The 15,027-nt window shown below is 40.5% G+C and overlaps 1 long non-coding RNA gene across 1 annotated transcript in view; it reads left to right on the forward strand.

Annotated features, from left to right (window-relative positions):
- The first annotated feature begins 14,815 nt into the window (after positions 1-14,815).
- The window catches only part of LOC135361641 (uncharacterized), a 42,406-nt gene continuing 42,194 nt past the window's right edge, over positions 14,816-15,027 (forward strand). The window contains exon 1 of the long non-coding RNA XR_010405299.1: positions 14,816-14,834. This is a non-coding gene — a long non-coding RNA (uncharacterized LOC135361641). The remainder of the gene's footprint in view (positions 14,835-15,027) is intronic.

The raw sequence follows: 15,027 nt of genomic DNA on the forward strand, positions 1-15,027 counted from the left end.
CAAAGACATTAAACATGAAGGGAAGAGATGAGCAATTTTATATACATATATATATATATATATATATATATATATATATATATATATATACACACACACACACATATACAATTTTATAAAACATACACATAAATACATATATATCCCAATATCATGAGTAGCTGTTATTTCCTTTCCTTGGATAAGGAAATGAAAGCTCTAAAAGGTGAAACCAAAAGCTCCAAAAGACTTGCCCAAGGTCCCCGGGGTATTAGGTGATAGAGCCCAAATTTAAACCTCAGTCTAAATCTACCCCCCACCCCGTTGCCTTCCTAAAAGCACATGACACATAACAAGCCCTCAGGAAGTGGTTCTCATTATAGATATAAATGTGGAACAGCAGAAATGATCGTGCTGATGGGCCCAAGGGCAGTTGCATGAAGAGGGAGGCAATGGCAGATGGGAGGGAGCAGTGGGAAGAAGCAAGTATTGAGAGATTTTGAAGGCCTGGTAACGTGGCCCAGGGGCAACAGGCATGAAATGCCCAAACACCGGACTCTGGCCAAACCCGTTGTCCCCAGATCCTGTAAGGCAGGACCTGCTGTTTCAGTGCCTCATGGGAATTTTCCAGAATCAAGAACAATAAAAAATAAGAGTGTATGATCAAGATCAAGTGTATTCATGGTAGTTGATGCACCCTCTGGAGATGAGGCAGGAAGACTGAGTTTTAAGGTCTGAGGAACTACAGATGAGATAGTTTGAGAATACAAGAAGATGACAGATCTCACGTGGACATACTTAGGTTTCCAGAAGTGAACAGCAGTGATGAGAGCAAAGAACAATGACCATGTAAACAGAGGATGCTGGCTGAGGATGGGATGGTCAACACCACAGTTGCGCAGTAGAACACCATAGATCATGTCAGTTACGTGCTTTGTTTCAGTGGAAGTTTGTTAACACGCTGTTCAGTAATCGTGTATAGAGATCCGCCATAGTTTTCTAAGAAATTTTGCAAGAATCCCTTTTGATTGTCACTCTGATTTTACGAACTCTTTCAGATTTTTTAAAGAAGAGCTATCTCTAATCAACCAGTATGGTCTCTATGCTCTCTCTCTGGTGAAAAAAAATGCTTGAGAGAATTTGCTCCCTGAGTGGGGGTGTTGGGGTGAGGTGGGGGTGGGGCAGTGGGCATTCCTGTTTGGATAAGTTAGATAAACACCTTTTCATTATGGAATTTGGTATTTATTCTGTAGGAGACAGAGTCATGGGAAGCATTTGAGGGGGTAGGGAGCGGTATGATTAGCTCTGCATTAGAGGAGGGATATTCCAACAGTGATGAGAGGGACGGATGAGGCCTTTCGTGCACCTTATCTTGTCAACACTTACCTGTTCCCCTTGAACCAGTACAAAGGTGATGTGTATGATAGTGGGTCTCTAGGGCCTTGTTCCTTAGTAGCTAATAAAAGTTAATTTAATTGAACTTCATCTGCAATTGAATAGTTCCTAGAAATGTAATGCCAACCTTAAAAAAAGAAAAAACAAAAAACAAAAAACAAAAAACCTGGCGTTTTTCGAAGGGAATTTACAAGTTCTAGGAGACTGGAAAGTAGAGGAAACCTTTGTGGGGCGTGGGGAGAAGGGGGAAGGAAAACTTTAGTTTTCAAAACTAAAGTTTTAGTGCTCAAAACCACCACCAAGCAAGTCAGCTTTCACTCCTGCTACGCAAGCTTTTTCCACGGCCACAGATCACTCAGATGCATGTGCTTCAGTGTGGGATAATGCACACATTTGAATATTAACACTTAAAAATAACAGAAATAGATTTTTCCTCGGACTTGTTTTCTAGGGTAAATTTCTGAAAAACACAGCTATCACTGTATTTAAAACAAGCTGTTATAACTGTATGTTTGAATGTAGCTCACAGTTCTTCCTCATTTCACAGTTTTAACTGGGACTGTGGTTTACTCAGAATTGATACATACTTGGGGCAAAAATCTGTATAACAGATCTCTCAGTGGAGGCTGAAAAATGGATTTCACTTCAGGACTTCATGTATAAATTGTTTGAATGAGTGCTGGCTCTCTTACTTCTCACTTTCTGAAACTTGCTTACCACCTGCCACTTTTTTTTTTTTTTAACCTTTCCTTCTCTGTATAGCCATCCATCCATCCATCCATTCATTCCTTTGATGGTTTATTTAATAAATATTGGGTGAGGTACTCCACTGGGGATAGAGATAGGAAAAGTCTGGTACTTTCCATCCAGAACTTTGCAGTCTACTAGAGAAGATGATGCCGTAGAGGCTAGAGAAGTTTCCAGAAGCTCAGAGGAGCCGTGTCTGACAGAGATTGCAGGGTCAGGGAGCAATTCTCCCAGGAACTGGTCCTTGAGCTGGGTCTTCAAGATGAGTAGATGCTCGTGACATCGAGAGGAAGAGGGAATTCTAGACAGAGGCAAAGGGGTGCGTTTCCTCTGGTCCCTTTCAAACTCATCCTGACATCTATTTTCTTTAACATTTTAAAAAGTAATCATCCAAAGTGGATCAAGATGGAGGGGGAAACACTAGAAACTAGCAAAAGAAAAATATTTTTGAAAATGCTTGTATCAAATGTCAAAAGCATATGTCACTCCGTGTGCACTCATAAAGAATAGAAACATCCAGACGGCTGGGCTATATCTTTCCATATTGTGAGTAATTCTTTGACTAGTCATGAGGTTTGATTTCTCAAGTCAAATTTAGTCCTGTGTGTCCTGTAGATTACCTGTCTCCACCAGTGTACTCTCTTTGTTCTTCATCTTGCCTGAATGCCTTGAGTTTGCACTCAAGGTATTGGTAATGTGCAGTCTTGAAGGGTCATTGACAGCGAAGACCTAATGAAAACCACAGGGGAGATGGGGAGGCAACAGATAAGTAAAGGGCATTGTGTTTCTAGGGCATAACTCAACAAAATACACGCCACTCTCTAAAGGCATTAGAAAGATTGGTTGGGTTTGGGGAATTGTGGAGGGGTGTGAGGGAAGGTAGATGTTGTTTCTGTAAAACTGACCAGGCATTTAGTGTGGGTCCCAGAATTGATGAATGAGGACCCCATGTCTGAGGCTCTCAGAACTGATGATAAACCTGTGGGGCACGTTAGGGAGGAATCAGGCATCCATTTGCACACAGAAGGCAATTTTGCTATTTTAAAATCTTTTTGAAATACGGTACTTGTGAGGGTTTTTTTTTTTTTTTCCCTTTAAAGAAACACCAGCTAATGTGCATAGATAATTATTTTTAAATCCTTAAAAACACACACACACACAAACTGCTGGGATGCTTTTCACCATGAGTCTATACTAAAAGATTCATAGCCCGTATTGATTTTTCTTTCCCCAAAGACATCTCAATTTTCAATAAGCCTGTAGACCTCTCTCTTTTCATATCCACTTCTCCTTGGTTTTTCTGCTATCTCTAGCCCCTGGCCACCTCCCCAGCCAGTACATTTCCCAAATATGTTTGCTTTTTCTTTTTTATATTATTTTTTTTCTATTTTAGTGATGATATCTGGTTTGAGATATTTTATTGCTCATTTGCTCTGTGAAGCTGTGTTGAGACATTCAGGGATAAACAGGTAACACAAGATATCTCTAGGTATGGGTGGATTTGAACCTGCCCATGAAGAACTTACATGGCCGAAGGTTCTGCTGGAGTGAGGGGGGATTAGGGTATCTTCATGGAGTAGCCACCGTGAAAGCACAGAGCTGTAAAATTTGTCTTCAACATATTCTTACCTCCCTATTTGGAACCCTTCTGTCTGTCTGGGTTGGGCATCCTTGTTCCTAAACCTTCTAATCATTTCAGGGCATTAATCTTGTTTCCTTAAATGTCAGGTTGGAAAGCAATTCTTGATAGGGTGTTAGTAAAACAAACAAATAAATAAACTAGCAAAACAATATAAAATGAAACAACCACCACAAAAAATTTTCCTAAAGGTATTTGCAATGTGATTCATTTATTCCCCCCAATAAACAGCTGCTAAGTGCCTACAGTGTGCTAGACACGTGCTAACGAATGGAGATAAAACAATGAATATTCAGAATGCAGTATGTTAAATGTTATGCTAGACGTACACATTAAGTGCCGTGAAAGCTCAAAACATCTAGCATCACGGGCCAAGCTTTGCGTTCGTTCTCTCACGTCCTTCTCACAACAGTCTTAAGTGGGAGATACGATCATTCCTCCCATTATACAGATGAGGAAATGAAGGTTAAGAAGGATACATAAATTATCCAAGGTCACGTGGTTAATACATGGTAGAACCTGGCCGTGACTGACTCCAAGCCCATGTATCAAGTCTTAGCCAGGCTGCTTTCCAGAAGACACACGTGGACTCCGTTTAGTAAAGAAAGGAAGAAAAGAGCACTCCAGGGAGAGAGAATAACATGTTCAAAGGTTTGGATGCAAGAGAGTCATGGCATGTTCTAGGAACCCCATCTGGATCATGATGGCTGAGAGGGATCTAATTAAAAGAGCAGTGAGCCACGGGCAAACCCAGGGAATCCCAACATTTTGCGGAAATGCGGGGAGAAACCTGACAAGGAATGTGAGCAGAAGCAAGCCATCAGAGAGGGATGCCAATGAAGCCAAAGAATAGGACACCTTGAAGCAGGAAGGAGAGACTTGGCAGAATGAAGAAGGAGAGCCCCACAAAATGAAGGGTGGGATTTCAGGCACATGAATCCCAGGGGCTGGGAAAGATGTTTTGGAGTAGAGGCTTCCTTAAATACGTAAAAGAAGACATCCGGTATAGGTGACCACCTACTTCCTCCCACATTGCCCACGGACAAGGACAGGTGATGCGGGGACCAACAGATGGAATCACAAAACTTGAGAGATGGCCCACGAGATTATTTAATTTAACCACCTCATTTTCCACAAGAAGAAATGGAGACTTAGAACTCTGCAGTGATTTTTTCCTGACATCGCATAGCTAATTAGGGGTAGAGCTGTGATTAGAATTCAGATCATCTGACTCTCAAAAGGAAAGATTTCAGACATGGATTCTATGCAAAGGACGTGAACAGACAATCCACAAACGGCCAACAAACATGAAGAAAATTTGTTCAGCTTCCCTCATAATCAAAGAATCCTCAGTAGCACGGGGAAATAGGCACACTCATATATTGCTGGTAGAGATCTAAATTGTAATAATCTTTTTTGGAAGATATCTTGACAATATGGGAGTGGCAATATAGTGGAAGGATAAAGACTATTAGCTTTGAAGTTGGACAGACAGACCGGGGCTCAAATGCTGGGTCTGCCGACTGCTGTCATGTATTAATCATTTTCTGGGCACGAGCCTCAGTTTCCTTGAAAAAAATGTGGATATCAATACTACTTATCTCATAAATTTATTGTGAGAATTAAATGAGATTATGCTCATTATAGCACGGTGCCCAGCATGTAGAGAGTCTAATAAATGGTATTATCGTGATCATTATGTACAAAGAGTTTTACAAATATTCACTTTCCTTGGACCAGCAATTTTATGTCAAAGAATTTATCTTACAAAAATGATCAGAACGGGAAACAAAGATTTATGTACATGGATATTCATCACCACATTATTTATAACAGTGAAAAATTGGAAACACAAATGTCCAACAGTAGAGTGGGTAAATTAATGATGGTTCATCTGGTTGATGGAGTACCAAGTGGCCATTAAATATCATGCCGCAAAAGAACACTTAATCATCAGAGAATGCATCCATATTAAGTGACAAAAACAGGTTACACAACAATATATAAGCATAATGCCAATTATACCACAAACCAGTGATACATATATGTATTCTATACGAATAGAAAATACTGGATGGCAACTTGGTGAGAAAGAATGCACTCCCACCATAAATCCATGCTGATCCTACTAGTGCATGTCTGTGTGAGACCTCTGTCCCCTGCATTGAGGAAAACCCCGTTTAGTAGATTGCATTGTAAACTCTGTAACAAGATTATGATAAAAGAAAGAGTGAAAGTAAGTTCCTTTTTCTGAGACTATCAAAACTACATAAATATTTGAGTTTAACGAACCATCCTCAACCTTCCAGATCTGAAAAGGCTTGGAAGGAAATTATATTTTACAGTTGTAAACTTAGCATGCTGGGATTTCTACATTTAACTTCTATTAATGCTTCTCAATGCCATCATGAAAACATCTACCTTAGACAATCTTCCTCAGTGGTATTTCTTACAGGGAGCTGATGATACTAAATAAAGTAGTAAACTAAATGGGCAAACCACCTGTGGACAAACACTGAAAAAGAAGGTTAGAGTTGATACGTTTACTAGTTTCTTCTATCAATATATCCTAGGAAACCTACTGAGGAATTACGGTACAAATGAGAAAAATAAAGACCCAGAGGAATGAGTGATCATTTTTTCTGCACATATGATTCCAAATAGTTCACTTAAATAGACGTTGAAAGGACCGTTACTATGCACCCTTAGTGTAGATCACTTAGGCATCCCTTCTAGTCATACATTATTTGTGTAAGGTTTGGAACATATGCACCAAACAGGTCCTACAAATACAAAGGGTCCATCATGACTGGTTCTGAGCTTTCATTTACAGGATAATTAAGTTATAAATGTTCTCCTAATAGTGTGCTTTTTGGCAAGCCCATCAAATCTGCAGTATCCTCATCTGTAAACAGTTGTAGGATTGATGGAATGATCTCAAAGATTCCTGCTAGCTCTAAAATTATACAGCAAAGTATGACACAAAAGCATGAACGAAATTTAAAAATTGGGCTTTTCCTGGGAAAGAAGTTGGCCTTAGAAAGAAGCGATGGTGAATCTGTTGAAATTATAAAATGCCTATTTAATATTTTCCATGTTAAAGAGACAAATTTCTGAGTATTATATTAATTCAATTTCTGATGAGCAGGATAGCATAGATTAGTTACAACCAAGATGAAAATTTTTCAAGTGGTAAATATGGTAAGAAATTATTCAAAATTCTTGATAGACTCTGTGGACAAACATGTGCAAATGCATTTATCCTTTGGCTGTAATACTCTATTTTTGAAAGACACTTTCTAGTTTCAATGTACACTTTTATGTAAGGTCTCATTTGAGTATCACAACTTAATGAGTATAGGTCCAATGACGATTATACTGTCTTTACAAAGATCCAGTGCTAAATGATTTTCTCCAAATAGTGTAGCTACTGGAGTAACAGAGCTAGGACTGGAAACTAGGTGTCAAACTCCAAAATTCATCCTCTTTCTGCTACATGACATTGTTTCCCAGTGCCACCCAGCTCATTTCAATGTGACTTTTTATGATACATTTGAAGGTGGCTTTTATGCACAGAGAAGATTATTCAGTGGTTATATTGTTTTTATAATTAATATTTGACTTATGGAAGTCGTAAATTTAAAAACTTATACATTTAAAGATCCTTAATCTCTTAAATCAGAGGTTGGCAAACTGCAGCCTGTGAGCCAAGTCTGGCTGGCTGCCTGTTTTTGTGAGTAAAGTTTTACTGGAACACGGCCATACCTATTCATTTACATAGTGTCTGTCTGTGGTTACTTCTGTGCTAGGATCCATGACAGAGTCACAGATCTGCAGCCGAGACCACAGGGCCCACAAAGCCTGAGATATTTACACCTGGCCCTTTACAGAAAGTTTGCCAAGCCCCGTCTTGGATTTAACTTACAAATCTTATTATTCTATATTTAACACTCTTCAGGAGGCTTTAATAAATTCAGTTAAAACACCTTGAAGCATTTTTAAGTGCATGTATATATTTGTATTAGATTTCCTTTTAATGTCACTCAGGTGTCTCTCTTAACTTGGGAAAGTGTTTGTATAATTCTTGTAAATCTAATAAGCTATGTAGAATTTTACAACTCTAGTTATATTTATGTAACTTATAACTATTACTATAACCTTGTAACTATGTTGAGTCTTTTTTTTTTTTTAAGATTTTTTATTGATTTATTTGACAGAGACAGACACAGCGAGAGAGGGAATACAAGCAGGGGGAGTGGGAGAGGGAGAAGCAGGCTCCCCACGGAGCAGACGCTTAACAACTGAGCCACTGAGGCGCCCCAACTATGTTGAGTCTTAAGTACTCTTAAATGTTCTAAAACTTTGTATAAATGTAGAAAGATTTCAATCTAGAAACCAGAAACCTAAAACAATTATAATTTTTATTTAGGGCAACAAGACTGACCTGTTTAACCGCAAGGCTAAATTCTCTTGAACGAAAATGAACAAATAGGAACAGATTCCTTCTCGACATAAAATAGAAATGTTGTAGGCTGGATTCTCTTAAATGTATGCTAAATCATCTCAGAGTTAAAATATGGCTACTCATGGGGTTCCTGGGTGGCTCAGTCGGTGAAGCATCTGCCTTCGGCTCAGGTCACGATCCCAGGGTCCTGGGATTGAGCCCTGCATCTGCTCCTCCCTCTCTCTCTGCCTGCTGCTTCACCTGCTTGTGCTTTCTCTCTCTGTGTGTCAAATAAAAAAAAAAAAGAAAAATCGTTAAAAAAAAAAATACGATACTCATGAAACAATTACATCACCCCAAATATTTTTGGGGGCTTAATCCCCAGTGATGGATGTTGCAGGATGATCAATAATAGCACTGCAGATACTGACTGGACTTTTCTCGAGAACAGTGAGAAGACTTGCTGAGCCCCATTTAGAAGCCACAAGAAGGACACCATAAATTACAGATAGGGGTGGCCACACAGTCTATACTAGCTTGCTAGGGCTGCCATAATAAAATTCCACAAACTGGAAAACTTAAATGACAGAAATGAATTGTCTCACATTTCTGGAGGCTAGAAGTCCGACATCATGTTGTTGGTAGGCAGGGTTGGTTCCTTCTGAGGGCTGTGAGGGAAGGGTCTGTTCCAAGTCTCTCCTCTAGCTCCTGCCGGTTGCTGGCAATCTCTGGCATTCTTTGGCTCGTAGAAGCATAACCCTGAGCTCTACCTTCAGCTTCACATGGGATTCTCCCTGTTTGTGTCTCTCTGGGTCCAAATTTCCCCTTTTTATAAGGATAACGGTTATATTGGGTTAGTGGTCACTCTAATGACTTCATTTTTTTTTTTTTTTTAGGATTTTATTTATTTATTTGACAGAGAGAGACACAGCGAGAGAGGGAACTCAAGCAGAGGGAGTAGGAGAGGTAGAAGCAGGCTTCCCGTGGAGCAGGGAGCCTGATGGGGGGCTTGATCCCAGGACCCCGAGATCATGACCTGAGCCGAAGGCAGATGCTTATCGACTGAGCCACACTGGCGCCCCTCTAATGACTTCATCTTAAGTTAACTAATTGCATCGGCAATGACCCTATTTCCAAGTAAGGTCATATTCTGAGGTACAAGGGGTTAGGACTTCAACATATGAATTGGGGGTGGAGGACACAATTCAACCCATAGCAGAGACTGGAAAGCTTAAAACTACCTTTCTTGAACTCTCTTGAAGTTGGGATGATGGATATAACGTAGGTTCAGCACTCGGGTAGAATTTGGAAGGCAAAAATGAAGTAGAGGCCCTATTGCTGTTTTTCTGGCAAGCATGGTCATGGAGGCATTTCATTTTTCAATGAGGATTTTCAGAGGACCACTATGGTTTGGGGCTGGTGGCTCCAGTGGAGGATTCTTGACTGTGGCAGCCTCCCAGACTCTGGTCATAGTAGATGGTTCTGAAGGAAGGAAGCCACACTGTGTTTGGGTGTCTGATCCATTTACCAAGTGAGCTATAGGGCTATCAGTTTTGAGCGGAAATGAGAGCAAGAGAAAGTTCTCGAGCTGATCCAATACAAGCGGTTCTGCAATTTGGCTCTGATGATCCAGAATATCTAACAGCGTGCAAAGCATTTGTGACTTGGGTAAGGGTGCTTACAGAGCCGTGGTAGGAAGTTCATAGCAGAGGATTTTAATATTTTGAAATAAAGCCACATCCTTTGGCAAAGAACCTTTTTTTTTTTTAATGGAAAACCCAGTGATCACATGACCAGTCTTCCCGTGAGGAACTGGGTGTTGTATGGATCCATTCATCCACAAAGTTGGCCTAAGTGGAAGTAGTACACTATATAGCATATTGAGTCTGAGCAAGTTGTGATGATCCAAGATGCACTGGTAGGTGAGTCACACCCCCAAAGCACCTACTCCTGTTACACGTCTCCTTCAACACACACGTAGACCCTCAGGGGGAGTTTTTTTTTTTTTTTTAAGGGAAGGTTCCACATGATATGCAAGCTCCATCAATATTGGATTTCTCCAGCATTACAGATTCACTAAGAGGTGGGGGAACAACAATTCTCCCAATGGTTAGAACTTGAAACGATTCCTCTGGTTGTTCAGTTTGTATAGAAAGAGAGAAATCAAAAGTATGGATCTATATAACCAGACACTTAAGAGCCTTGGAAAAAGGAACAGGTGATTGGTTTCATGGAGGTCTAGGGAACAGGTTATGTGTCTAGACCTCCTGCAGTGGACCGGGGTGTGATGCATCTGTGAGGACTGTAGTAGCTTGTCATTTTTCCCCTTGCTGTTCATGTATCATTTACAAATATTAACCACTTTTCTTTTTATTCCCTCATCTTTGCCTTCAATGTTGAATGAAGGGTTTTGCGGGGCATGATTAACTTTACAAGTCAGCCCATAGGTAGTGGGGACATCAAGACCGGATTGTGACTGAGCTGAAGGGAAAATGAGCATTGCCCAGAGATGGATGCAGAGAAGTACTGCTCTCCCTTTAGGGACAGGGCAAGTGCATTTGAACGTTAGGGAAGGCCTGGTGTTACCGTTCTCATTTGGTAGCTTACATTTGGGAAGAAGAGACCATACGGATCTTTAACCACCAAAGGGGTGGCCCACCGAGGACAAGGTGGATTAGGGCTCAGCAGCCATTCCATCCTCCTTTTCATATACCTTCCTCTCCTGCAGAGGTGGGAATGCCACAGACTCATTTTTCAGACTTCCTTGAAGCAAAATTCAGGATCTAACTTAGCTTCTCACTAGACGCTTGCATGGTTCGCCTCTGGGTTCCACTGTTCCTACTGGCAAGCCTGGCCCAGGAGCCATTGAGCACTTCTTCCACAGGGTTCACCGAGGTATCAGTGTGTGGTCACTAGCCTTGTGGGTGTCAAAGGAGGGCATCTGTCTTGCTGGTGCCACGGCCATGGAGACTTCCTGTTGGCGGGCTTCCTGATGGTGGCAGACTCCTGATGGTGGCCGAGGTGTGTGGCTCCCAAGCAGGCAGCCACGACTGTGCAGGCGTTTCCTGGGGCACAAGAGGCAAGCAACTTCTGCCATGGCCCAATTCTGTGTGGGGAGTCGCTCCTGAAGCTCAGCCTCAAGTATTTTCCTCAACCCTAAAACCAAGTCTGGAAGCCACTTATCACCCTAGAATAAATTTCTTTCTGCCTAGACTCTCTACAGTGGATTCTGATGTCTGCCAGGGAAACACGAGTGATAAAAAACAAACAAACAAACCTTCCCATCTAGGTCTTACGTCTTTAGCATGTGTCAGAATTCCCCACTTTTTCATATTTTTTTCTATATGGTAGGTCTCACAATCTTATATATATTTAAAAATCATCTCTCTCGTGGTGTTGTCTATGTCATGACTAATTTTATGAATATCATTCAACTGTTAGCTCTAGTTTTCATTCTACTCTATCACCTTCGGAGCCCAGTGAGCCCATGCTGTGCCTTAGCTTTCCAGGATACCGATGTGCGCCCCCCTCCAGCTGCTAGCGCATGCTCTGGACTTTTCCCTTCTCCTTGCACCTTTCCCCTCCTTCATCGGAATGTCTGTTTTATGTCCTGTCAGAACACTGTCTATCTATGGAGAGTTTAATGAACTAATTTGGTGACAGTGGAAACAATATTTTAATATTGATAATAATAACAATGGTGATGCCCACTGCAGACATGCATGAGCATTCACTACATGCCAAGCACGTTACAAGAATTATGCCTTTAATCCTTAAAAATCCTCAAATCCAATGAGCTAATTGCTGTTATCTCCATTTTACAGATGAGAAAACTGAGCCCAGAGAGGTTAAGAAAAACTTGATTAAAGTCACACAGCTTGGAAGCATTAGAACCAAGACCTGAGTCCTGGCCTGGGTTCAGAGTCTTATCTACTAACTCCTATGCTACATGGCCTCTTTAAATCCAAAGGAATGATCTGAGAATATTAGGTGGCCTTGCAGCTTGATGGGAGGAAATATTTTAAGATGTCAGGATGGGGAAATCTTCCAGCAACAGAAGCATGAATTTTTTACTGAGATCAGGAGAGCTAAACTAAGACATTAAGCACTAAACAAGAACATTCCACATTTTGTGGTAACACAGTCATTTCTGGAGTAACAAGATAAGCATTTTGGTTTATTTCGTTGCATAAGAAATGAAACTGGAAAACATGAATATTTAAAGAAGGATAAAGGTATATAGGTAAATGAGCAAAAGTAGAGGAATCTGGAAAATGGAGAAAGGTTAGTTTATTCGTATGATAAAATATTTCATTAAGGAGTCCATATTATGATAAGCCTCTAAAAGATTAAAATAGTGTAGATAAAACAGTAAATCGAGTTTAATGCAGGATTAGATAAGAGGCTGGTAGTCGGTAGTAACGATGAGATGTGCAAAGCATAAGGTCACTGATTATTTGGAAAAGAGGAAAAGGTGAACGTGCAGAATGGATCTGGTGTTTGATAAATACAGGTACCCCCGCTTTTCAAAAGTTCACATTACGCCACTTCACTTTTGCAAAAGATCTACATTAGTACCTGTTTTTGTTAACTGAAAGAAATCAGAAGATGATTTCCACTTTTACCAAAGGGGAAAAAAAAAAAAAGTGAAAATACCTTTCAATGTTTTGCTGCAAACTGTTATGTGGGCAGCGGACACCCCCAGCGGTGAGAGGGGCCCCATCAAGCTCTTTCCCTGGAAATCACATTCAGCAGCCCAGCATTAAGCCCTCATAGTTTTGACCTCGGTCTGAGCATTTGTGCTTTGCTCCATTTATTTTATGCATCCGTTAGGGAGATGTGTCCTAAGGCATCAGAAAAGCCTACGAGAGGTTATTTTTTGGGTCTGGGAACACTCCAAAATTTCTCCATATAAATTAGCGGTAATTGCTTCTTTGTTTTATGCCATTTCGGCTTACAAAAGATTTCATACAAACACCCTACTTCGGGGGAAACCTGTATTCGGTTCCTGAGGAAACAATAACCATAAAAGAGAAGAGAGAAACCTCGTGGAACAACTGGAATGGTTGTATGGAGATCATTTCCACATTAGCAAATAATAGGAAAAATTTAGTGAGGTTCTTAACATTCCAATGTTATTAACAGAGTAGGGTACGCAATAAATCCTATGGGTTCCTCTGCTGTCTATTTAACCCTCCACAGTGGTTAATGAAGTCTAAAGAGTGAAGGTTTGGCTAACTCGTGTGTAACTAAACCTTTATCTACAGAGAACAACCAACCAGTTAAACAGCTCATCTGGTCAGTTCTATTTGCCACACCAGGCATATGTGGACCCTTATCAGTATCTTGTAATCAAGTTGGTTTGGGCTCATACAGATGAATAAGCTCTGTGTAAAAAAGTTTCGGAAAATGAATGAATAATCAGATGCTATGAAAACTACCAAGTTTTGGAAATGCTTCTATTTCCTTACAAAATTCATTGTTATTGTTTCTGCTATTGTAACATTGAAACTACCAAATCTGAAGCAGATAATCTTAGTGATTTGCCTGATGCACAAAAAAGTCATTTGGTACACATAGCTTTATAGGTTCTTTCTTTTCCCCCAAGAGTGCTAAGCATGAAACTATTATTTTCAGATCCCTCATTTAGCTTTCAGAATTTATCCTCTACTCTCCAACACGCAAATTAAAGGTTCCGTTTTGATACTGGGAAAAAACGATCCACGAGTAAGAGAATAGAAAGAGAGATATAAATTATATGAGCACTTGTCCCACCACAATCATATTTTCAAACTAAAAAGTATGTGAAAGCGATTTTCTAAGAGATTTAATACTCTGACAAAGAAGAAGTTCCAAGTGAGTGATCCTTTGGAGTGGAAAAAGGTTAGCTGTGAAAATGCTTGTGAAATATACTGTGGAGGATTCTCATTCTAAGATTATGGTCGTTCTTGCCTGCAGGTTCCAGTGTTGCTCAATCAGCAAGGTGCTCAATTCATAGTGATTGCTGCACATTTCCTTGTTGATCAAGAAAATGCATAATCTCAACCTAGACACATTTACCATAGAAATGAATGTAAGAAATAGGATTTTGATTTAAATTTTCCAGTTGCAGCAGATCGAGAAAAATATATGCAAGTGAAGATTCCATTTGAGAAGCTCTGATTCAAGTAAGTCCAAAGAGAATGCATCTCCATGTTCCTAATGCTGTCTTACTATTAGATAGCAAGCGTTTCTTGCCCAGAGCCCTTGTCAATTTGATTAAACTCACAGACACGTGACTGACTCCGCCTCTGTTAAAAATACTCTCAAGCCAGAGAATGACTGAGAACCGTGCGGCTTTGTCTTTGTGGGTCCTTTAGCTGAGCAATCATAATACTAGCTAGAGGGGTATATATGTTTAAATTTAATACCCCACAACTGAATTGTCCAAACGCAGCTCATTGCAGAGAGGGATTTAGAAGAATGCAAATTCAAGTCCAGAATCCAGAATACCCTTCCAGGCATGGACGTTGAGAGTTTAAAATGGCCCTCGAGAAACAGGATACTTAATTTCCAGTGCTGTTTTCACAGGCTGATTTTGGAGGCTGCTCCTTTTTGTGCATATTGTTTCCAAGATTAAAGATCCTTCAGGTGAGACACCGGAGGGAAAAGGTTGGGACTTTAGGCTGTATTTATTTGTGTGTGTGTATACCTCTCTTGCGTAGGGGAGAAAAAAGGTACGAGATTCCAAATCCAGAACAATTCACCCAGCCTTGACCGGACCGGGGTGACCAACTCCGTCCCCGCGAGACAAGCTGGAAAGTCTCCGGGCTGCCGAACGGCC

This window comes from Mirounga angustirostris, unplaced genomic scaffold (assembly GCF_029215605.1).
Source record: "Mirounga angustirostris isolate CCGP_5_RB_7025 unplaced genomic scaffold, mMirAng1.0.hap1 SCAF_9, whole genome shotgun sequence".
Classification (NCBI taxonomy): domain Eukaryota; kingdom Metazoa; phylum Chordata; class Mammalia; order Carnivora; family Phocidae; genus Mirounga; species Mirounga angustirostris.